Source organism: Falco cherrug, chromosome 7, assembly GCF_023634085.1.
Source record: "Falco cherrug isolate bFalChe1 chromosome 7, bFalChe1.pri, whole genome shotgun sequence".
Lineage (NCBI taxonomy): Eukaryota > Metazoa > Chordata > Aves > Falconiformes > Falconidae > Falco > Falco cherrug.
This window is the reverse complement of record NC_073703.1, coordinates 45,290,902-45,315,944: the sequence shown is the minus strand read 5'-3', so window position 1 is coordinate 45,315,944 and position 25,043 is coordinate 45,290,902. Positions and strand designations below refer to the sequence as shown.

At 42.8% G+C, this 25,043-nt stretch overlaps 1 protein-coding gene across 11 annotated transcripts in view; it reads left to right on the top strand.

Moving 5' to 3' along the window:
• TSPAN18 (tetraspanin 18) overlaps window positions 1-25,043 on the top strand; it is a 166,803-nt gene that overhangs the window by 88,038 nt on the left and 53,722 nt on the right. For 9 of the 11 annotated variants that reach the window (XM_055715442.1, XM_055715438.1, XM_005446943.3 and 6 more), the window contains one exon: window positions 17,867-17,990. The exons of the other annotated variants lie outside the window; for them this stretch is intronic. The gene's annotated coding sequence lies outside the window, so the exon portion shown is untranslated. The remainder of the gene's footprint in view (window positions 1-17,866; window positions 17,991-25,043) is intronic. 11 annotated transcript variants of the gene reach the window in all.

Genomic DNA, 25,043 nt, shown 5'->3' with positions numbered 1-25,043 from the left:
ACTTTTGGCTAGAAAGCACATTAGGCTTTTGTTTTGGGGAGAAAAATATCACTAAAACAAGCAAATAACCTCTCCTTCTCCTTCCAACTTGCTTTGTTTTGAAGAGGATGAAGTGTGACAGGATTTTTACTCTCTTCAGTGTCTGAAAATCAGAAAATGAAGGGAACTTGCCATGCCTTGTTCCCTATTGAAGTGTGCCTGGATTTTTCCCAGCCCATCAAAGTCCTTCTGTTGTGCCTGTGTCAGACAGCAGTGCATGCCTGGTCCATCTCGGAGATGGCAGTGAATCTGCAGCCTGTCACCTGAGGAGGTGATCAGGGTAAAGGCAGTAGTAATACCACCTCTCAGTTACATCTCATTTTAGACTTCCTTAAAACTGTATGTGCGGCAGTCCAGGACCTGACAGGAGTGGATGGAGGAAAAGGATTAGGGATTCTGCCTAATCCAGCTCAGAACTCTTGACAGCACCCAACAGAAATTATACCCTGCCTGCTTTTGCAGTCTGTTCCTTACCGAAAGCAAAGATTTGTCCTTGGTGGCTACTATGAAGTAGAGAGCTGGAAGTCTGGCTGTATCACTGAACAGCTCTGCATTTCATGGGTATCTGGAGTTTTGTTTATTATCAGCTGTGTTTCATTTTGGAAACACTGTTGAATCCCTGAAATATAAGGCCCCTGTTTCCTTTGGGGAGGAGAGATTTGTAACTGTACATGTGGTGGCAGGTGGTTTCTGGCAGCATGTTTTCCTTTCACATGTTTATGATTCTGACCAGGTTCATCACTGCTATTTGTAAAATGCTCCTCTCATTAGGCTAAAGCACTTCAGAATTTTAGGATCTGCTGCCTTTTTCTGTTTTCCCGTATTTCTTTTCCTCCCCAGCCACCTCCTGTTGTCTCTGTGCCGTGCTGAATGAGCCCCGTTGCTCTTGCCTGCACCTGGCTGTTGCAGGTTACCAGCGCAGGAGCCTCTCTCTGCAGAGCAGCGCTGAGGAAAGCAAGTGTCAAAGAGGTGATGGCGATGCTTCGCCGGGAGACTGACCTGGGTCACTTAGCCTTGCTTGGGGGAGTGAGGTGCTGGTTTCTACTCCCTGCCTTGCTGATACCTCACGAGAGGTTTTGCTGCTTTGGTTCATGGGGGAAGCTGCTGCTCTGAGGGTATCCTGGCTTGGGCAGAACAAGCTGTGCTTGCAGAGCTGTTAGGTGCTGTTTTCAGGAAGGAACCACAGGAGAGAGAAACCACCTACCTTTTGTTAAGAATCCAAGCTCCTATTTAGAGCTTACTCTTCTATCTTGTGTTGAGGATTTTATAAGTTTAGAGGAGTTTGGGTGCCTGTTGAAGCTTGAAAATATGGTATTTTGTTCTAAAGGCAATATGGAGAAAATGCAGTACTTCGAAATACATTTTTGAGGGCTGAATTTCTTAAGGGAAACAAATTGTTTCTGCTTGTTTGCTACTGTTTCTTCTGGACTAGGAAGACAAATCAAAGTGAGACTAGACCACTAGAATTACAGTGTGAGGAAATGAGAAGACGCTTTTTGATCTCAAATGCTCAATACAGAAGCACTTGCCAGCAGCACCAAATGGCATTTATTTGTCAAGTCCTAGGCAGAGGCCAGCAGGGCCTGGAAACAAACACAGACACAGGGAAGAGGTACCATCCTATAAACTTAGATTCAACATCTTCACTGTCAGTCTTCTTTTACCTATGTAATATGAAGGTTATTAACTTGACTGCAAAAGGACCTACTGGGGAGCCAAGTGTCACGTGGAGGGCATTATTGCATTTTGAAAAGAGTTTGTGCTGGTGACTAACTTAATAAATGTATTAGGTGCCTCTTTAGATCTTAAGTGGTAAAGAAGCATTGATCACCTGGGGCGATGGGGTTTGGGGAGCTTGTTTTTGATGTTTTAATACGAAGTCGGAAATCAGAGCTCAGAGTTGTTAATGAAAGGAGCACATACATTTATTATTATTATTATTCATTTTTCTGTCTTAAAGAGACCAAGAGGGAGTTGATACAGAGGGCTGAGAAATAAATCATTAGCATCTTCACATTTGCACGGAAGATTAATCTAGGGAAATGAGGCTGGTAGTTGTTAAGCCCCTTGCATATTTGCCTTGTGAACTTTTTAACTTGATCCCGCCTTATACTTTTTTTCTAACCAAGAAAATTTCCACTTATGGACTTAAAAGGTCACAAGGTTAAGCAGAAGTCAGAAGCTGATTTATTGTGTAAGTACCCTTAGTAGGCATTTTGGCCAATGCTGTATGAAAGTTATTTTAAAGTTATTCTATTTTTTTTTTCCTTCCACTAGGCCTGTGAAGAGATGTGATTTTTTTTTTTTTTTTCTTTCTTTTCTTATATGACCACTCAACTTGCCCCGTGCTTGCTTTGCTGAACCTCACAAGGTTCTAAGTGTAAGAATGATTTTCTGATTGTATTCAAGTAAATGTCTGGCTTGGAGGGGTTGGGGGGTGGCAGGTCTGATAATATTTTATGCTGACCTCAGTATTCACGTTTCGTTTCTCTTGCTGGTCAGTACTAACAGGAATCTTGTGGTTGTCAGGAGCAGATGGCAGACGGGAGCAGGGCTGTGTTGTGCGAGGGAAAGGAAAACTATGGCTGTTGCAATACAACACAGAGTGAGGGCTCTGGCTGAGGGGGCTGTGTTAGGTATTTAGAAATGCTTCTTTAGTGGAGACACAAAACAGAGATCATGACTGCTTATGAGCACTAGAGATCCCTCAACATGTGTTGCCACAGCAAGTGCCTTAGCCAGAGTATCTGAGGTAATTAGTCAGTCTGCCTGCATTCCTCCTGCAACCTCAATTAATTATGAGGTTCTCATTGACTTCTGGTCAAAATCATTCTGCAATGGTGTTACAGGATGTTAACCAGCTGCCACCTACTGCTTCCATTGATACTTTATAAATACTGTACAAAGGACTTAAAAGCAAGGTCTCTTGCTTGTGAGTGTAAGCTCTACTGATCTCTTCCTCCCTAAGCACTTGGTCTAAGAAAAGGCACGATCCTGCCTGTACTGGTAGCAAATACAAACGCTACAGCAAGCAAATGCCTTTGTATGCAAGGGGAAAGCTGTTGCTTTTAGTGTTTCATCCTTTATCAGCTGAAGTACAAACACAGGTCAGCAAAGAGTCGTATAAGCAGAATCAGTAGGAAGAGCTCTACTGAAGTACAATTTCTTGGGCAAGGCTGACAGGGAAAGTATTTTATTAGACTTATTGATATTGTTGGTGTGTGTGTGTAATCTTTTAGACATGCAAATGTGGTTTCGCATGTCTGAAATACAAGGATCAGCCTTCAAAACTACATAAATATATGTTGAGAACACTTTACTAAACTCAAGGAATGTTAATCACTTAGACCATCTGTTGGAGAAAATGTGAAGCTGGGACAGGTTAGGGTATGTTAGTGAGAGAAGAGGTAATAAAGTTATCTCTTTAGGACAGAGTCAAGTGACCATTGTAAAACTCTTTGGAGAAACAAGTTTTAACGGCTTGTTTTTCCTAGTGATATTACAGTTCCTGTGAGGCCCAAAAACTGTGATGTGTTGGCTCAGTATCCTCATGACAGCAAAGTTCCTCAATGTATTAGGAGGACGAGGCTGGGGGCTTCCTTGGCAGACCCCCTGCCTGAGCTGGGAGAGCCCCAAGGTGTCCCGGGCAGACTCTGCCCAGCCTCTGCAGCTGGGGCATGTGAGACAGTCACACTGCAACTTTAACCTGAGAGGAAAGCAGGACAAGAAATATGAAGAAAAACAGTTAAAGTCAGTCACCCCCAGATGTCTGTCTGGTTCCTAATAGCCAGCTGGCTGAGCTTTTCAGCCTGACAGCATCTCTTCCCCTTAAACATGTTTTGAAATGTTGAAAAATGGTTTGTATGTCATTATGACACTGGCATTTCTTCAGGAGGAGCTCTCTGTTTGTTTAAATAAAGCCCCAGAGGAGGTGCTTGTTGTCTTAAGACTTCCTTTGACTGGTGACCCAAACAGGAGAACAGAGTGTCCAGGGAAGGGACATCACAGAAGCATGGCTGAGTGCTGGCAGAAATGTGATTAATCTTGACTAGACAACCGTGCCAGAGCCACTTCCAAATTGTTGGACTCCATGCTTAACACGTAGTATATTTGTGACCAGTCTCCTGTCCTTTTCAATTACCTTCTCTCTCTCTCTCAATTTCAAAGGCATTAGTCTTGTGTGAATGCTTCATTATACCACAGTGATGTGCTAATGCCAGTTGTAATCTACCCTTGTTACAGCGTGTACTGCCAGTGAATCTCATGCAAGCCAAGGGGAGGTACAATTAAGGGAAAAGCAGTATTTAGCAAAAAAAGTAACCATCTGCTTAGGTTGCCCTATGGCTTTTTGGGAGAAGATACACCTGAGGGCAAGTTCTTCATCTGTTCTTGTACCTGATCTGAAGAAAACAGTACAAGTGTTTGAGACCATCTGTAAAATATACAGGAAGTATGTTAAGTCTCTTGCTTGTTAACATTTCCCCAAATGTGTAATTTATGGAAGGCTGTGGAGATGAGATGTTGTACTGCTGAAGTGCAACAAGCAGGGAGCTGTAAACCTTTTAGGAGAGGCAGGTGGCAGAACCTCAAATGAATGAAGATACGTGACCCAATGAAGAGTAAGAGAACCCTCAAATTGCTTGGGAGGGAGGCTGTTCTCCCCCTTCTGCTGCTCTGGTTTCTGTGATTTGACAAACTTGGGTGTTTAGTCAATGTGGCTAGCACCTCCCAGATCATCTACTGCAGTGCTCTAATCTCAGGTCAGTAGGAAAGGAATAAAGGTTCCTGTGTGACACAAAGGATATCGCTCACCATTCTACATTGATATGCCAATAGAAGAACTGATAAAGCAAATGAAACTCAAAATTGATGACAGAAGTAGAACCATGAAATTGTTAAATCTTGCAAAATCTCTGCAGCAATGTTGGCTCCTACCATTCTATTACTGAGGTCAAGGAAACCTAATGCTTTTACAAGACCTGTGGCTCTGGGAATTCTCTCCTCCAGAATAAGACCCTTCTAAAAATGTGTTTCCTGTTGCTGCTGGAGTAGATCTCATCACAGTTGAACAGGGACAGCTTTCCTTGTGTCCCATAACCTGTTGTTTTCATCATGAACTGGAAGGCTCACAAAGTTTCCATCAGGAACGGCTGGTGTGAACCTGGGGGACTGAGACTTCTTGGCAGCTGCTTGCTGCTTCTCCATGTAGTACTGCGGTAAATCCAACAAAAAATTGACTTACAAGTGTAGACAGGTCACCAATCTTACTTTTCCAACTGTCATGTCAAGCTTGGGATCCCTGCCCTGCAGTTCTTGGAAAGCCCTTAGGGTTTATTGGAAAATCCAGCTCTAGGAAGTCTTTTATTTATCTAACTATCTATCTATTTATTTATTTTTCAGTTGGACAATAGTAGCAAATCAGGTGCTTTACATTTTTAAAGAATTGAAGAGGATTATGCTGCATTGAATTGAAGGTGTCACTGCTCTTCTGCAAATCAAGAGAATTAAATTATTATCTGCTATGACCATCTGTGGGAATGAGATTGAATAATGGCATTAGTGCATTCAAGTACGGAGTCATTGACGTCAGATTTTGCTCAGACTTTGTGAGAGCGAATCAGACTACTTAGCCATCAGGTTCAATCATCTTGCCTCCATCACTCATTAATGGTTATGCCTTGGGGATAAGCAGAATTATAACTAAAAATATTATCCTAATACACCTGATCAGTTACGCGGTGTAATACAAGAAAGAAAATGCCTTTTCAACCCCCGGAATACTTACTTATGTCTCTTCATGATGAATCATACATGTTTTTGTGATAGCTACATGATAATTTGTAGCAATTTGAAAATATAATTTTCTATGTAAGTTCTTCTGTTGACAAATTGTCTACAAATAGCTTATTGACTCTTCTCAATTGCATGAGTTATTTGGAATTTTTCGTAGGTTTTTTCTTGGTTTGCCGGTTGTTTACAAGCAATTCCTTTTTAGTATTCAGTGGCTGTTATTCAAGTGCTCAGCTTCCAGCTGCACAATTTAGTTTGTATTTTGACATATAGGTCACACAGTAGTATTTCTGCTCCTCGTATTTCATAGGATCTAGCTTCTTGCACAAATATTTGCATTGAGTTACAAAATTCTTATTCTGCAGCCATTCTTTACCATTTGTTTTAAAAGGATTGTTTCAGTTTCTGCTGGTAATCTTATTTACAAAAGTATTTATGGAAATACTAATACACAGTGGACATTACCATAAATGAACAAATTTGCTATAAAGCTTCAGCTGTGCACTCAGCTGCATTTTTATTATTTTGATGATGTTTGCCCATCTTTCTATGATATTAATATTTTAATCTTCATAATACTTTTTGCCCCTAAGTGAAATTAAGCAATTATATGAATCCACATATGTATTGTTAACAGTTATAAGCATTTCCTGTGGAAACTGCATGTAGTCACCTGCATCCTCAGCACTGGCTGCCCCCTGCCTTATGTGTGTCTTTCCATCTGATCTGAAAAGGTTTCTAACATTTAACATTAGTTAAATGTTCCTAGAACCCAACAGCTCTGTTTAAAACCACAGTGCCATGTCTATAAAATCAACAGATAAGTAAAATCCAATGCTCTGACTGGACAAGCCAAAGCTATTAAATGAGCAATAGCTGGCTGCTCTCCCAAGTCCCAATGTTTGTTCTGTGGTCTCACAGATCCCTTTCTTCCTTGCCCTCCCCAACTGCCTCTTCCCCCCCCCCCCCCCCCACACACACACTCACTCTAAAGACTGAAGATTAAAAGATTGCAAGTGTGGAGACATTTCTGTCCAAGAACTGCATTGCAAAGCAATGCAGAGAGCATGTTTGAAATTCTTTTATACATTTCTAAAATAACAGTGAGAAGCATGCTCTCTTGCTGTTCAGAGAGAAGGGAAAACTAACTGCCCTTGAAGAACTGAAGTATCCAAAATATAAAATTTCTTTCAAATTTTTCTTAGCACAAGGACCATTTTGAAAACACTACTTCTTTTTTCTTTTTTTTTTTTTTTTAATATATTTTTTCTTCACATATTCAAGTAACCACAGTGCAAGGCGTTGTGAGTCTGGCCTCTCTGGATTTTGTTTGCTGTGCTTCCCTACACCTCTCACTGGTCCCTGGGGCCTGGGAGGGTGTTTATTACAAATGAATGTTTAATGTCTGCCTTGAAGAGCTACTTGTCTGGCTTGGATTTTCTGGTTGCAGTGCTCTGGAAACAGCCGCACATGGAGAAGGACCCTGTTGAGCATTATCTAGGCACAGGGAGATACTCTTGCATCTTGTGCCTGTTCTTGTCTGGCTGGTTGGCAGTTTAAGAGCTTGGTGAGGAGATTATACTGATTATTTTGTTTGACATTCTTCATTGCCAGTTAACTCCTGGTACAGGAGTGTGAGCTGCAGGGACAGGACAGCTGGAGGAGTCCTGACTCCCTTGGCCCTGGGTAGGAGCAGGACAGCATGGAGGAGAAGCTCATGGTGAAGCCAAATGCTTCCTCCACCTCTCTTGCTCCTGAGGCTAAGCCCAAGGGGGGAAGGATGCCTCTGCTCTTAGGCAGTTGTGCTGTAACGTTGCTCTGACCACTTCCATCTGGGTTGGCAGCTGGTGCCTGAACCTCAGTTTGTCTACCTCACCTGCCTTTCATTTAAATGCAGCTGGCTTATGTCATAGCTAGGAGATAGGGTGGGCTGAATGCTTTAGCGACATGCATTTTCGAAGCTCTGGCAAATTCACTCTGAGGTGTACTTCAGTGAGGGACATGCATGCTACATGTCTCTGTCATTACTGTTTTGAGACTACTGCTTCTATCTCAGAAGAGGTGTCTGATGCTTTCCCTGGATGGACTGGAGCTGTTGTAAGTGTTGGAAAACCTCTCAAAGGCTGAAACCAATCAGTACTACTTGATTGCACCATCAATGCAAAGCAGCTGTTTCACAGCCTCCTAAGGCTTTGTCCTTTCTCCCAGTTGCTGGACTCACGTTCCCATGTGCTGGAAAACGTTTTTCAGCTGGTGGGAATTATTTATTCATGGTCCTAGCTTGATCTGTCTGCAGGCTGCTGTATCTTGCCAACTGGTAGCCAGACATTAGAGCTGACTAATCATGGATTATAAGCAGCAACTTTCACAAGGTGAGTCAAAGGGAGCAAAGGTTTCCCTTTGGAGGAGCTCTCTCCAGCTTATCGCATCTAGGAGCAGCTTTCTGAGGGCCTTTAAACACCTAACTCCATCCAAAATGGAATACAGCTGTCCAGAGCAGGTAATTCTCTCTTAGCAGCTACGTTGTAACTGTGCTGGGAGCCTTTTTTTGTGCCCAAGAGTCCAAAACAAATAATGCAGCAGAGTTTTTGTGCAGTTGATAGTTTCCTTGTCAGGGTTTCCTGACTGCAATCCCTGCCTAATTAGCTGGAATGAGTCTCCTTTAGGCTCATGTGGAATGGTGCAGTAAAAATCAAAGTGCTAGTAAAGGCTCCTGTGGTTGATAGTAAGGCCAATAGACTATTTTTAGTTCACACCCTGTCTTAGTAAAACACTTTTACAAATAGCATTGGTTTTGTCTTTTTCCCTGTCTCTCAATCTCACTATTTCCAGTCTGGTGCAAAATGCTGAAGTGCAGATGTGCCCTTTATTGAAATGCTGGAAAAAAAAACCCAACCCTGAAGCCAGGGGGTTGGGAAGCATGGGTAAGGTCAGGTGAAAGGTAAGGCCAAGTCCATTTTCAAGACATGCCTTTGCAGGCAGCTGTGTAGTAGAAAAGCTGAATGCACGTGCACGGTCTTGGCTGGAAGCAGTAGCCCATGCAGTGGCAAAGAGTATTTGCAGTCCCATCGTCAGGAGGACACCTAGGAGTCAGGAGTCCTCTCTATTGCACAGGCTGAATAAAAAGTTGCATTTTGGCTTCCACAGCCTATTACATGACCAAGCTCTGAAAGCAACATAGTAATGTCAGCATGTCCAGTATTTTGGAAACACTTAAAATTGTGGGATAATGAGCAAGGCAGAAGTCTCGCCATTTGTTTCAATGTAATCAAAAAGTTTTGGGAATGGGTTAGATTTTTTTGCTTCACTTGAAACACTTCCAAATGGCCAGATTTCCAAAACCAGTGAAGCATTTCTCACCTGAGGACTCTTGGATACTGAACTTGATACACTTGTGTAGATGCGTTCCCAAACCACTGATCACTTCTGAAAGCTTTGTCCTTCCCAGCGAAGCTTCTCCCTATCCATCTGTTTGGGGTCAGGTTGTGCCTCTGTTGCAGACAGTTTTGTTCTCTGTTTCAATGGAATTGCTGTTTCCATTGGCTGTCTCTCCTCCTCTTGTGTTCAGCAGGCTCAGAAGTGCTCCTTCACTAATTGCTTAGCGGAGTCCTCCAAAAGGGTATTCTCTGACAATACTGTGTTTTTACAACAGAAAACTTTTTCCTCACATTTTAATAACTGTATTAATAACTGGGAAAACAAGGAAGCAATGTTCCTTTGCTGGCACACTATGACAGTGAGCTGAAGAGCTAGCTTTCTGTGGCTTTCAGAGGGGTGGCATCCCATTTCTCCAGTTCTGGGACATTCTTTGGGAGCTTGGTTCATTCAGCATTGTTGCAGAACCTGCAGAGGATTTTGTTCTGCCTGTGCCCTGTAATAACAACAATAGTCCTTGAACTAAACTGCCTGACCAGCTCCATACTTGCAGCTTCCATTACGCTACTTTGCTTTCAATTGCTAGTTGTTGAAAGCTGTTGAATGAGAGGGTAAAAGAGAAAGCCAGTGTGATGGACTGGGGGAAAAGCAGCTGATGAAAAAAGTTTGTGAATAAATGGGGCATGTGCCCTAGTAATGAAAGCTGGTATGAGTCCTCAAAAGCACCATCATGAGAAAACACCAGCTAGAAGTAAATAGCTGACTTCTCCCTAGTCAGTCCATTCTGATGTAGTATAATTTTGCTGAATGCCACGCAGTACAAAATGGCTTTAAGGTGCTTGTACAACTGACCCTTAGCTAAGGAAAAAATTACCTCACCTCTACATTTCTGTCATGTGTTGGAATTGCTGATACATTTACTGGTAGTCATTTTTCTTTTGGACCATTGAAAAGTTTTGACCATTTTTGACATTGCATTCCAGAAAAAAGTACATTAGACTTGCTCCTCCTGAAGAATTTGTGATCAGAATTTTTTTGGTTTATGTGGTGTGGGGTTTTTTTGGTGTTTTGTTTGTTTGGTTGGTTTTTTTTAAACATACAAGGAGTAGAATGTAAAAAGAAAAGCATAGCTTTTACAATATCACAATTTTCTTTTTTTTATTTTCTGGGAGAATAAAAGAATGGATGTATCTGTTTGCCTTGTGCTAACTTGGAGTTCTTCCTTATCTTCTGCTGCTGTTTTGCTGACTCTGTATGTTCTTCATCCCTTCCAGTTACTGGCTTTCTGTGATGAATTGGTGCGTTTCTATAGTGCAGACAGAGTAAACCCTTTTGAGGCCTTCAAGGGTTATGTTGTTAATAGTTTTTACATTCTGGCATCTGATTCTTCATACGTGAAAATCTAGTAGATAATTTCTGTAGGGCTCAGCTCTTCATTTACTACACTTCCCTACCGTGAACAACCCTATGGCACAATGACAACATAATTTCCAACCAGGTCAGTTAAACTGTACTTCCATGTGTGGTATGTGTCATTGCTGGCTTGTTCCAATAAATTTTTCTTACTGATAATCTTTAAAGCTGCTTTAATTGACTGACTTAGGAATTTTATTTGCACTGTACCCTTCTATGGTAGCCTTTATTCAGAGGTTAAGTTTGGTAACTTGCAAAAATCATATCTTGATTTGTGGTCTATTTCCACCTATGCACAGCTAGGGCCACCTCAAATTTTATGAAGAAAGCAGTTAAGAGGAGCAGAAGGTTGGGCACTGAGTGACAGAACTTAGGGCACAGTAGCACATAGGTAAGGATACCTGACTTGCCTATAGGCAAGGGAGAATAAAGGAGGTCATGAGAGAGGTGGTGGTTTCCTCTGTATCTTGGAAAATAACTTTCCTTTTCTCTTTGCACTGAACAATCTGATTTCATGTGCTGCTCACAAGATTCATTAGTCTGAAGGGCTGAAACCTTTGAGCCATGTGCTGGATGTTTGCAACATGATGAAAATGCCAAGATATGTGGTATGTAATAGCTTTGTTGCTTGGTCAGGAGGATTTAGGCAGGTCTGCAGACACTGGGATGGAATTTTGCAAGCTTTTACTCTTCATTTCAAGAGGATAATGGAACAGCATTGCATGCCCTTTTCCATAACTGGCTGCGGCTTTCTCCTTGGCCTTTACCATTTGATTATTGGTTTTTGTGTGCTTTTTCCTCTTGAAATACTACTGCTAAGCCCTTTAAAATTATTGTGTCTTTCAAGAAAAACAATCAAGTCTTAAGAAGCATTTTTGGGGGGATGGGGGGAACCTGGAGTTTGTTTAAAGAAAAGGGATCTGGAGAAGATAAAGCAGAGATATCAGCTATGCAGAATAATGATGCATTCCAAAAGAGAATTGAAGAGCTATACAACTCCATGAAGTGCTCTGCTCTATACTAGCTTTTTCACTGAGAAACCTTTTGAAGGACAGAATCACACACACATGTATTATACATTAAAATCTGTAATGCATGAGAGTATATTTGGATCTAATGCTGTATGAGGAAGCCCATGGCACTCTCGTGGAGCAAGCAAATGACACTGAATTCCCTAGGTGGGAATCAAAGCCTTTCCAGACTAAGCTCACTACTGGCAGATGTTTGAATTGCTAGTAACAGACATACACCCTTGTTGCCCATACAGCGTGGGCTGCCTTGGATGTCTGTTTTCTTTCCACCCTTGGATGCCTCTGTAATTCTGGGAACATCCTGCCCAAAGGTGTCAATGTGTCTGCTCAGGTGAATCTGGGGAAAGAGATACGAGAGGCAGATGAGAGCCTTAGAAAGGTATAGGATACACAATGGCCAGATTGTCAGAGCTAATAGAACGACAGCTTGAGTGTGAAAACCCAGGTGCTGTGACACAGTACCCCAGGGATCAGCCAGCCCTTTATTCAAGGGAAGGGGAAAGAGCAGCAACAGGAAACCTAAATTAACAGTTCAAGCTGATAGAAAGCATTGAGTCAATAAAGAATAACTTGAAAAAACACTTAGACTAACTGTTGTTTGTGCACCACAGATTCTTCAAACACAAGAGAAACTAAGGAAGTAGTGGTGCTTGTTAAAAGATGATGTAAAATTATTTGAAATACCTATTAATAATGCAAATGCTTCTGTTAGGCATCCTGCTTCCTTGGAGTAGGCAATTTAATCCTATTGCTCAGGAAGTTCCAGTGGTTTCTTTTTCCAGTAGATTTAGGGCATGGAGGACATTTGGATTAATGAAAGGCAGAGATGGTGGGAAAGTACTCTGTTGTTATTAGCCTTTGGTAAACCTGGGCAATTAGTGAAGCCTTTGCAAGAAGTATCTTTCATTTCAATGTCATTGCAAAATAATTGTCTCATCTGGTATCATCTGTGTTGATTGGTAACACACAGGTGATACATGGCACATCTACTTCGGAAGCACATGCACTACTGTGGTTCTGAGTTGCTCAGCTGAAGGCCTCATGATTAAGTATAATAAAAAAGGATACGAAACAGCATATGCCAGCATTTGTTGTTCATTTAAGGGGGGAAATTGGCCTCTTTGGGGCAGTTTTTGAGTGCCAGCTGAGAATCCCTAAGCTCCCTCCCCCTGAAAATGAAAAGCACACCAGTAGGCTGTGGACTTTGCTTTTAGGGATGAACTTTACAAGCTGTGAAAGAAAGAACTCTCAAGGAAAGATAGAAGAACAAGAAGGGAAGAAACGGTGATCTCCATACTGAAGGAACAGGCTTGAGACTGAAGATGTTCTCTTCTCAGTTCTGTCATTGGCTTTCTGTTTGACCTTTAACACCATTAACTTCTACTTTCCATCTATAACAAGGGAAGTATTAGTATTTCCTTTCTTTCCCTGCTTTTTGTCTGTTCAGGCAGCAAGTGCTTTGGGCAGGGGGCTCCTTTGTGCTGCACATAGTAAAAAGCTTGGTTTTGCAGGGGCTTATAGGACTCTTGTGATACAAATAGCAACCAAGAGGCAGGAAGATGTCCAAGGGTGTGTTTTTGGAAATGGGGACAGTAGTTTACTTGTTTTTCTTTTTTCTTTTTTTTCTCTTTTTTTTCTTTTTTTCTTCTTTTTTTTTGGCAGGGGCAAACTCTTTTGTCTTGGTAGCCAGGGAAGTGAAGTTAATGCATTTCTGAAACGTCACTTTTAGTAGCTTGGCACAGTTTGGTGTGATGCTTAGTAGGCTCTGTGGCTTCTTTGTGGCAGCGAGTCCCCTCTTGCAGTGGTTACCATGAGTGCATCGCTGTTTGCCATTCTTGTCATTGACCACAAATTGGGTAGTTTTTCCATTGCAGGGAACAGGAAAGAATCTACGTTATTTTGTTAGAACTGAATAGCACTTGTGCGTGTTAACAGTCAAGCAGCCAGCAGTGCTGGTGGGGAAATCAGTAGGGTAAAGGAGGTGGATTTGGTCAGTGCCTGACCATGACATTTGATGTGCACCCAGACGTGTGCTGGCTGTTCATGTTCCCCACAGTACGCTGAATAAACCTCTGTCTCCATCCCCACCCTTATATGTCTGAACACAGGTTTCAGAGGTGTGTCAGATCAACCTGGGGCACTGGGTGTTGTGGCCTACAATCTCCCTGGGCATAATTTCTGTGGAGAGAAAGTTATTCTGCTAGACAGGTATGTGCCTTTCATTCTTAGGCATCGTGGCAATGGTTTTCAGCAGGGCAAACTGTGGTTTGCCCAGTCTGGTCTGTAACTGGAGCTGCATCTGCTGCTCCTGGGAATGCCAAGCCTCGCATCTGATCTGGAATGCCAATGAGCCCATATAAAGCTGTTAATGTCTGTGTGAGGTTTTTTAGTCCTCATTACCAACCTGATAGAAAGATAATTCCTCAGCTGCTGTTCCAACCTGTGGGATTTTACCCACTTAATTAATTTTCCTTCTTGTTAAAGAAGATCTCTTTATGCACAAGAATCTGTGCTTGACTTGCTTTTGAGGGACTCTTCTCATGCCTATATCAAAGGCACACAGAGGCCCCAGCGGCTGGAGGGTGAGCCCTGGGGGCAGCATGCTTATGGAGGCTGAACTGGGAAGCACTGCCTTGTGTGCTGAGGGCAGGCTTCTGGAGGGAAGCCAAGTCTGCACAGTGGAGGGGACCCTGCTTCCCTTCCCTGCTCTCTGCTTTTGCCACCACTCAGCAACAAAATGGAAATTTGTGACATGACCAAAGGATAGCAAACTGCACGCTGGATGCCTACCAAGAGTTAAAAATGCCAGCCTACACCACCCTCCCCAGCGTTTCATCGTGTCAGCAAGCTGTCTATGTAAATAAATAAACATATCAAACAATAAGCAGATGCCTTTTTAACATGCACTGTTTCAGGCTGAGATATCCTTTCTGGTGCAGCTCATCTCAGCATCTGTCAAGCTAATGCCAGCTCCACAGCTTCCTTTCAGTTGTATTTAATGCACAAAGATTTTGTTGTGGTAAATGTAAAATATAATGAGGAATTGCTTGTTTTACATCTGTTTTGATGTTACTTGTGATGTTGTATAAAATAAATGGGAATGCTTTGTGTTCCTCCTGATCTCTGTGTCAGTATATAGGGTAAACTCTTGTTACTTACGCTTGATGAAGTGGATGTGTAAGATTGTGGAAGTATACACAGAGGAAAAACAAAAAGTCGTTTGCAAAATACACCACCATTGGGGCCCCAAGCCAAACAAACATTAAAGTGGGGAGGAAGCTGTGATGAGGGTTGGATTTAAAATAAAAATAAAAGAGCTTATTTCTAGCAGAGTCTCTTGGACACCTTAAATCAAACCAAACTCAGGAGCCAGAATCTAAAGCCCCAAGGGTGTATCTTAGTGCAGTGTTGTGGAAGGGGCAGCTAGATTGGGCTGGACCTTGTCTAACCCAGGGTCTTGTCTCTGATAGCAACCAGCGGTGATTAAAGAGAGTGTAAGACCAGGGCAACTAACCAGGAGAAATTCTATGTTAAGCTTTTGTTTATTTTTGTTTTCATATTAAAAATCTGTTAAGCCCAGATGACCTGTAGTCTACTGGCTCTACTCCTCTTTTGAAAATTCACCTATAGGGCTAAAGGAGTGTTGGATCCCATGGTGCTGCTGTCCCTCTCTGTCCCTCTGCATCAGCCTTGGAGAAAGTACCTGGGTTTTATTGTCCTTATTCACGTTTCACACATGCTACTGCTTTTGCTCTAGTCAGATAAAAAGGGATCACACTAAAAAACCCCACAAAACAAGAGACTGTTTATGCAGGTAAAAAGTCTAGAAGACTGCTCTCTGTCAGGCTTTTCTGCGATCTGCTGAGAGAGAGAATATTCCTGCTGCTTGAGACACTCAATTGGATTAGGTATAAACAAAGGGGGGGGGGGGGGGGGGGGAAGAGAGAGAGAGGCCTGATCCTCCACTGGAGAGGAGGATTTAGATGACCTGAGATATATTCTGTTTCTTAATATTCCTTGAATAGAAGATGATTGAAATCTCTCATGTGGACAAGTACACACAGAAGACAATGCTATATTAGTGACTCTAAACGTATTAGAGCTCTCTGCTTCTGATCACAGTGGTACATCGGCTGGAATAGTAATAGGGAATGAATGGTTTTTACCTAGACGGACAGCACTGTTCTTCCATAATGGAAAGGGAAAATTGGTACTGAAAATGCCATTGACTCAAATTTTTGACTGTCAGTACACCTGCGTGTGATACTTCCCATCTTGTGGTTTCAGAGCACTTTACAAACCTGAATACATTTATTTTTTTTCCTCACTGCTTCCAAAGATTGGGGGTTACTATCCAATATTGCATGTTTGAAAGGACTAGGACCATGTTCACTAGGGTATATTCCTGTCAGGCAGCAGACACTTTGTCCTGTGCAGAAGTAGATGGATATGTGCAATTTTTGCACGTGGGCACTTACACCGCTCAGGTACTTGCCCTTCCCTTTTAAAGAAACCAGAATGTGATCGATGTGCATGTATTTGAAATGTCAGGTTGTGCAGAGCAGGGAAGAGGCTTGTAAACAAACATCCACGGGGGGACACTCAACTGAAGGTGGAGTCCACTAGAGATGCGGGCAAGAGTTTCTTGCCCTGCTCACTAGACCGCACTGCTCCTCTAGTGCGTGTAAGATTAATGCCCAGGGTGCAGCACGCTCCTCTGTCTCAGGCTGAAGGTGTGGTGCTGCTGTGTCCCACAGAGCCCTCACCCTTGTCCTGGGGAAGTGTGAAATAGCACCTCTGTGGAGAGGTACGGGGGACTGCTGACAGAGGTCTGATACCCACATGCATGGCAGGAATTCCCTTTCGTGTGGTCTGGTGTGACATCAGCACTTCCCAGCTGGCTTATCAGTGGTTTTGTAATCTACTGGATTGACAAATAAATGCTACTTCAGCCCAGTATGGCTGTCTGCTCCAGAGAGCATGACAGTGAAGGGGAGCTTGAGATGTTTGGCTGCAGCCCCATTTCAGTCTCTTACAGGGCTGCTGGAGGGACTTGCTGCAAAAGCACCTTCTCTGCCAGCTTCTCATGACCCTGGAGGAGCTGCTAAGTGCTTTAGTGCAGGGGGAACATGGATGCTCCCTGGTGCTGCACATGGACAGTTGGCCTTGGCTTTGGGCTCCTGGAGGGACTGGGCAAGGTGGAGCGTTGGGGTCTTAAAAAAGAGTGAAGAAGCAAGGTAGACTGGGGAGGAGAGAAGTAATACTATCAAATGGATTTGTGTGGCGCCAGCTTCATATCTGAATTGGAGCTGTCAGGGAGAATGAGATCCAGACTCTGTGCTGTTCTCCAGAGAGAAGCCGTTACAGAGCGATTGCTCTGTTAAGTGCTGGCTCCACCTCTGTGCCCCAGGTTTGGCTGACTTTTGCAAGGAGAAAACCAACAAGATCTGGCATGATCCTTTCTCCTTTCCGACTGGCTTTTCCCTGCCTTTCTGCACACTTTGATTTACTTTCTTTCCCTTGTTTATTGTTTTTATCACCTGAGCATCTCCCACTGAATGCTTCTCCTGGCTCTGTTGGGATCTTCAGCCCACCCTTACCTGCCTCTCAGCTCCATCACCTTGCCCTGTTTTTCCTCCTCAATCTTTTCTGGCTCCCTCCTTTCAGCATACAGTTGTACTCTAACATCTACCCAGTAAGTGAACATGTGTGTGCGTGTATTTGTTGCATCCAGTACAGGAAGGCATGGGGTGAATGTCTTAAACATTTAACTACCTTTGATTTTTCATGTACTGCTCCATCCTCTGTTCTGGGACTTGCCTTTGGGGGAGTCATGGCATCTCTTGCTGGTGTTCTTGTCCTCTTCTGTTTCCCTGGTGACTTTTCCTGGCTGCATAGGGGAGCAGGAGGGGAAGATGCAGAGTGACTCTGTGGCTCCTTTCTTATTCTGCTGGAAATAGTCCTGTCCTCCTCCTACCTTCTGGTCAGAGCCCTTTTCTGGCCAGTCTAAATGGACTGGAAGGTAAGGAGGAGGATTTGGCCTTCAGTTCAGCCTGCCAGGGTCTTCAGGGACACTGCCAGGTGTTTTCCCTCACCTCCTTGAGAAGGAGCTGCTCTTTACTTAAGTAGGAAGAAGTAATTAAAGCAAGGTCATGGTCCTCTCCTCAGACCCAGTACAGAGGTACGAGTCAGGTATTTTTCATTGCTGTTTCTGACAGGTTGACCAGCCTGGATCACGGTGCTAGGGACCTGAAGCAAGGATCCTGACTGATGTTTAGTACGACCTGACTTCTTGAGAACAAGTATTTCTCTGAAGGCCTGTCCCCTCAAAGCAGCACGCAGGTAAGGCAGACGGTGCTCCTAATGCTCAGGCTCAGCTGCTGCTGGGCTCAGGGCATGCCGCAGTGGGCTGAGCAGAGGATTTTTTCAATTCATTTGGCTCAAGGGGGGCTTTGTTGCCTCTGCCTGCAATGAAAGGGTGAAACCTTGTATTGTATTTTCGGCACAGGGAATGTTTTCCAGCAAAAATGTACTTTTGGAGGGTCAAGACTGTTCATGTGATTGAGATAAATATAGGCTAAAAGTGTGGGAGGAGTATGCTGAAAGAAGAAAAACGTTACATGTGATGTATTAATAAAACAATACTTAAACCTCGTGTTCTAAAATAATTTTATATTGAAAATTACCTTAATTTAAACAAATTTTTTGAAGAAAAGGAATAAAGTAGTATTTGTTAGGGGGAAGGGATTAAGTAAGAAATTAATTTAATCATTTAGTTTTCAACTGGACAAGATGTTTCAGGTCATCCAAAAGTGGAAAAAAACCAAAAACCAACAAACAGAAAAGCCTTGCAGTTCTAATTGCTATGCCTCATGGAAACCAGATCTAGAAAAGATGAGGCCCTTTAGTCCAAACCCTTAATCCCTTACTAGTATGTAACATCGTTCCCAGCAGCTTCTACCAGTCCTGTTTTAAATGACGGGATTTTCCCTTGTCCCCTTGGGATACTATTGCACGGTCTAATAGAATTAATCTGCTTACTTCTTTTTCAACCCCTGACCACTGCAGATGCAATTAGTAGTAGGCGATGGGAGGATTCTGTTTCCTATGCTGTATTATGAAGGCTTAGGGCTGCATTGTGTTAAACCAGACATCAGTTGCAAGCATGTATGCATGAGTGTGGCTTATCTGTCAGTACTCATTACAGCCCCATAAGCATCTCTGAACTTTCTACAGTCCTAATTCAGGATCTGATAAGGCACAGACTAATGTATTTGAATGCCTGTGAGAAAGATAGCATGATTAGAAACTGAAGTGAAATGCAAAGGTACATGCTGTTTGTGCTAGAGTCTCTCAGAGGCAATTTACTTTCTGCAGCATTCTCTGGCCTCATTTTTGATTTTTTTTTTTCAGACAGTTTGGTAGGAACTGTATGAAGTAGCTTTTTGCTGTGCATGGTGCTGCTGGAGGTACCACTGCACCTTTCCATCTGTGAATTTCAGGCTTGTCTTAGATGAATGTTATGGGCTTCTGCTGATGTTTACTGGAAGGCTCCAGTCAAATAACCAGTTGAATATAAAGACAAAAAAAAAAATGGAGCAGGAAAATCATATCTGGTCTCAAACTGTGCCAGAGGAGGTTTAGATTGGATATTAGGGAAAAATTCTTCACTGAAAGGGTGGTCAAGCATTGGAACAGGCTGTCCAGGGAGGTGGTGGAGTCACCATCATTGGAAACATTCAAAAAACAGGTAGATGCAACGCTTACGGATGTGGTTTGGAGGTGGACTTGGCAGTCCTGGGTTAACAGTTAGACTTTATGATCTCAAAGGTCTTTTCCAACCTAAATGATTTTATCAGTCTATGATTATTTAGTGTGTCTCCACTTAACACAGTACAGCTTCCTTCTGTTTTGCTCCTCGAATTTGGAACAGTTTTGGTAATGAGAACTGTTAATCGGTTTCTAAAACACATGGATGGAGTTTCAACCTGTTTGTACCTGGAGACTACAGCAACAGCTGTTTTTTAAAGACTCTTTGTATTGACACTTGGATTTATCCATTTCCAAAATGAATTAAAAAATGCTTCCTAATACAGAAAGTGACTACAGTATAATTGCTGTTGGATTTTTGAATGAGACCGCAATGTGAAGCGGGGCCAGGAGTCCTGAAAAACTGCATGTGCCAGCCTTCCACATGGGCCACGTCTGATGGCACTAAAGGAGAAGGTTATAACCCTGTTCCTCCTCCCTCCCAGTAAATCCCTGACTCTAACATGCCATAGCTTTCCCGGAGCATTTCGTCAAATAGAAAGCCTAAATGTAAACCTAGCCACTGGTCCAGTGTTCCATTATCAAGATAAGTTAATTAAGCATATTAAAATTGACTAGATTGCCTGTGTTTTTCAGATCAGAATTTCTTAAACGCTGATTGAGTTGCAAAGCTTTGATGTGTTCAATGAGTCTGGTGCTAATTTGCCCATTGTTTTTAATTGGTTGAAATTCTTTTCTAGCATGGTGCCTGGCTGCTTCATGTGGGTTTGTAGGGTACTTTAAAGGATGGGGAGGTGGTGACTGAAGCAAGGTGTAATGATCCGTAGCACTTGAGATCATCTGCAGGTTATGTTCCCTGTCCCTGCTTTGCCAGTCAAGCTTTATTCCAGTGGAAGTGTCAGTAAACCCAAGGCAGATGGGTATGTTTCTCCTCTGTTTTATCCTTTTCCCTGGAAGCTGGTCTTGCTTTTGGCTTGCTTTTTTTTTTTTTTTTGTCCTTTCAAAAGCTGCATTTTTCAAGCAGAGAGCTATTGACCCCTTTCAGTGCAGTCACAAAGAAATCCAAGATGAAATGGAGGCTGAGGGCCTGCAGGGAATGAATGAATATATATATATATGTATATATACACACACACATATATATATATTCTTCCACCCACCCCCCCCCCACCCCCCCCCAAGTCATCTTCTTACTGCATCCCCTGCCAGTCTGGCTATTGTTTGAGACTCCACATGGGATACTAGTTGCCATATTAGGAAAATGGCATCATCCTACATTCTTTCAAAAAATTGATTTTTTACAGTTGCCTTTTTTTTCCTTGCTGAAAATTGTTTTGGCTTTTGTGGAAGCTCTAGGCAAAAGGAGGGTGGTAGCCTATGGTATGCATGTATACAGTCTTGGTCTGTGCAAAAGAATTTGCTTTGGCTCTTTTGCTACGGTTTAGGTGATTAGGCAAAGCAGCAATAGCAAATGAGGTTCAGCTACTGTGATAGGAGCAGAGGATGTTGATCTGCATTTTCCCACATCTTGAACTCAGTAATAATCCTCCTCGCCTTTTGTTTTTTCTTGCTTAAGTAGATGCTCAGGCAGTGGTGCAGAGGCATGGAATTACAGAAACATAGAATCATTTAGGTTGGAAAAGACCTTCAAGATTATCACATCCAACTGTTAACCCAGGACTGCCAAGTCCATCACTAAATCATGTCCCTAAGCACCGCATCTACACATTTTGAACTCTTCCAGGGATGGTGATTTCACCACCTCCCTGGGCAGCCTGTTCCAACGTTCAGTGAACAAATCTTTCCTAAAGAACAGTGTGCCCCTCTGTGTTGCTCTTCATTCACAACCTACCATTTAATCAGTGTATGCCTCCAGTCCTGATGCAAGGACACTTGGACTCTTACAGGGGGATCCTGCCTTTTGCTCCCAAGGTGCTCCCCTCCAAATTGTCCCCGTTTCAGTGCTTGAAAGTTTTAGGTGAAAATCTCCACCAGAATTTTATGATTTGTGGTTGAGAACTGGGACAAAAACAGTACTGCTGAACTGGGGCTTCTGTTCCTCCCCATTGCCTGAAGACGTGGTTTGTGAAATGGCACTAATCCTCATTTTGCTGTGTTAGATGAGGACATGGGGCTGCACAAACCTGAACCTCCTGCTCCCCTTTTGTGCTTTGTTCATTCCTGCTGATGTGCTGAGTGATGTGCACCAGTTTGGGCTACCAGCTTCCTCTGCTCTGCTTGATGTCCAAGTCCACTGCTGGGGATGACCATAGCTCCATTATCCCCAAAGGCAGCTGTAACATTTGAGCCTGTAGGAAGCAAGGCTGCATGCAGCGATACTTTAGAGGCTGAGATGCTTCTGCAGGCAGCGGGCTTGGGTCAGAACATGCGCCAGCTCAGGAAAAGGACTGAAAATGTCCCTGAGGTTTCATTTTTGTTTTGTGTTGCAGCCATCACTTGATGAACAGAAACTGCCCACTTCTTGGAAATAAGTCTGAACTCCAAAGAAATCCACTCAGTGACTTGTGCAAAGGAACAGCCGGAGCAACATGAGCATAAATAAGGCTCAATCTCCTGGCTCCAGAAAGCAGAGGCAGAGTCTAGAGTGGGAAAAGCATAGGTCTGGGAGCTGGGAACACAGCCAGCTCTTGGAGGGGAGTGAGCGTCTGCTTGTGTGTGTGCACGTAAGAGTTGGGCACTCTGGTATCAGTAATTGGGATACAGTCTTCAGTGACGCTCCCTATGCTTGCCGTCGCTTCTGACTCCCTGTGATACCCTGTCGATTCCTATAAAAATCTGTTCGGTGACTGGTAGTGTTGCAGAGTTCTTAAAAATAAAAGCAGACAAAACCCCACTCCTCAGAAATAGCAGCAACAAATTTTTGGGTTCATTTGCCACAGTCATGTCATAACACTCAATCTCTGTTATGCTGAGGTGTGATCATGGGAGTATAAACAAGGAGAATACTTTCTATGAACATTATTTTTTTCAGAAAAGTAATGGTTTGATATTGTTATTATTATTATACCTGTGTATGCATTGGCAATACACGCTTTTTGCTTTTCAACATGTTGAGTAATTGGACAACTTGTAAAGAAATTGCAATTTTGTGAAAATGGAGTAAGGGCTTTTTAAAGGCTCAGTATTTTTTGTAAAAGCCTGGAAATGGAGTCTGCATTGACCAAAGGAAGCAGATATCATATTGAGAAAGTTCTAGTTTTCTTTAATTTTTCTTTAGGCTATGAGTTAAATTGTTTGAAGAAGCTGTGCTACTCTTGCATCTCTTCAGAATGAGTCTCCAAGAGAATCTTCCGGTACAATAAACTGTGCTTATACTAGAGATACAATTGTGGAAGCCTCCTGGGCTTTACTGAGATGCTTGAGTTTGTATCAGTATGGCAGGGGAATGTCCTTATGTAGCTTTTGCTTCATGAAAGGTGATTTGGTGCCTCCCAAATGCTGTCTGCTGTGGTATTAAGAGGAGGTATCACTCACAGCAGGCAGTGTGAGACACGATGCCCCATGTGCTCGGTTCTCAAATTACTAGTGAAGCGGCTAATGACTGTTGACATGTACATGGCTGTTGTTGGACATCTGAGTTAACATTGTGCAGATAAATGGGACGCTCCTCACCTCAGCTATTGTTTCAAGCTCTCTGCAAACTCCTACGCATCGCGTCCTGGTTACAGTCTGCTTGCATTTATAACTGGCCTGATAACTGTCATGGCCAACAACGATATGTGTGTTGTATGCGTGCTTATAAGTGAAAGACAAGCGTAAAGGGTGAGTGTCAGGTCAGCGATGCATCCAGAGGTACTGGGAACATGGTCACATTGCCCCTTTCAGTCTTGCTCTAAGCGTGCCCGGCCAGCTGCGAGCCTCTGGCCCTGAGGAGCACTGCTTGGGACCTTGGCTGCGGCAGCAGGAGGTTTCAGCTCTTAATTTCTGCTGTTGAAGGTGCTGTAAGGTAACGTGTCAGGCTGTAAGTGGCTGCTGACAATGTGGCACATGTTTACCACTTCTGTCTCTTAAGGGTCTAGAGGTGACACAAATAGCCAGAGGGCTCCAGCGTCTACAGCTGACTCTGCCAGAGGCTGACTGACCTTCTTTCGGAGAGGTATTGCCCCAGAGACTTGGAGCTGGGGCTTCTGATGTTAACCGTGAGGACCGGTTTTGGCTGTGTGCGTTTTCCTATGGAGTCGGGAGCTCGTGTGACTTGTAAATGATAATGAAGGAGGAGGAAACAAACTGTCATTAGAAAAATATATCTGTTAGTTCCTGTCACGGAGTTCTAATGCCAGTGGTAATTTAAATCTTTTTTTGACTGACTATATCATGGGTAAAGTGCTTTGTCAAGGGAAAATGGGGTTTACCTGATTTGACAGGGCAGGAAAGCAAATCTGCCTTTCATCGCTGCGCTTAGCCTTGGGTGGAGCAGCTGAGATACGGTATCACTCAGAATGGCAGCAAAGGCTTTGCATCGCTTATTGTGAGACCTACAGAAGTACATTTGCTTTTGATTTGTGAATTTTAAAAAATATTGAGTGAAGCTGGGGACTTAGTTTAAGAGCTGCCAGAGCTATTCTCTCACTGTAGAGATTTCTGGGGAAGCAGATGTATGAGGGGTATATGTGTGTGTATGTGAAGCTTTTTTTCCTTGAAGCTTATGAGTAAAAGCTGGGATCAGTGAAAGGCGATAACTGTTAAAATCAGTAATAAGGAATAGTATTACCCTATAAGTAGTGAAGTGGGTTTGGAGAGTTTTGCATTCAATTACTAGCTCTGTGCCTAGCCTGCATTTTGACAGCGTGAAGTAGCTTGATTCCTGTCTGCCTGCCTTCCCCATCTGTATGAGGACAGTAATACAGCTGGTAAGTTTTGTCTTGTAGAAAAAGGTGACAGAAGTATTTTATTTTGTGTAGAAACCGTCTTTTGTAGAAACTTTGCATTCCTTTTCAGGGAAACCTGAAGATGAAGAAGTTTTCATTCTGGAGGGTTTAGCTTTTTTTTTTTTTTTTTTTTTTCCTCCTCCTATTGCTCCTCCTTTCTGTGATAAAGCACAAATGGGGAAGGGAAGAAAAAAAGGAAAGAGGTAATCCAGAAATTAGGTTCATGTAAAAAACTGCCCATCAAAAAATGTCAGTATGTCTTGAATTAAAAAAATAAGTTGAAAAACACTTGAATTTTAAACTTGCAGAATATAAGAAGGGTTATTATTACTCTTGAATGCCCTGACCTTTTTTTAAAAGCTGAGATTTCTTGCTTGTATTGCTGTGTTTATTTAATGCAAAATCTTGAGAGCTCTTTTGCTTGAGAGTAGCTTACATGTAGGTCAGCTCCTGGACAGGCTTGTGGACAGTGAAGATCATGATAATCTAATGGCTGATTTGTCCTTTGTGAAATGACTCATTCTCCAGTTAGCTTCTAGTGGATGTGAGGTGCATCCTTGGCAGACAGTACATTTGTTGACAGTACTGGTAGATAAGAAACTAGGGATTGAACAGCCTTGGACATGCTTGTGCTGGACACTTGGTGCTGTGTGGCAGGAACTGTAAGGTAGACATAACGTTTTGTGACGAGATGACATGGGGGATATAATGGCAGGGCTCTGCCTGTATTTTAGCT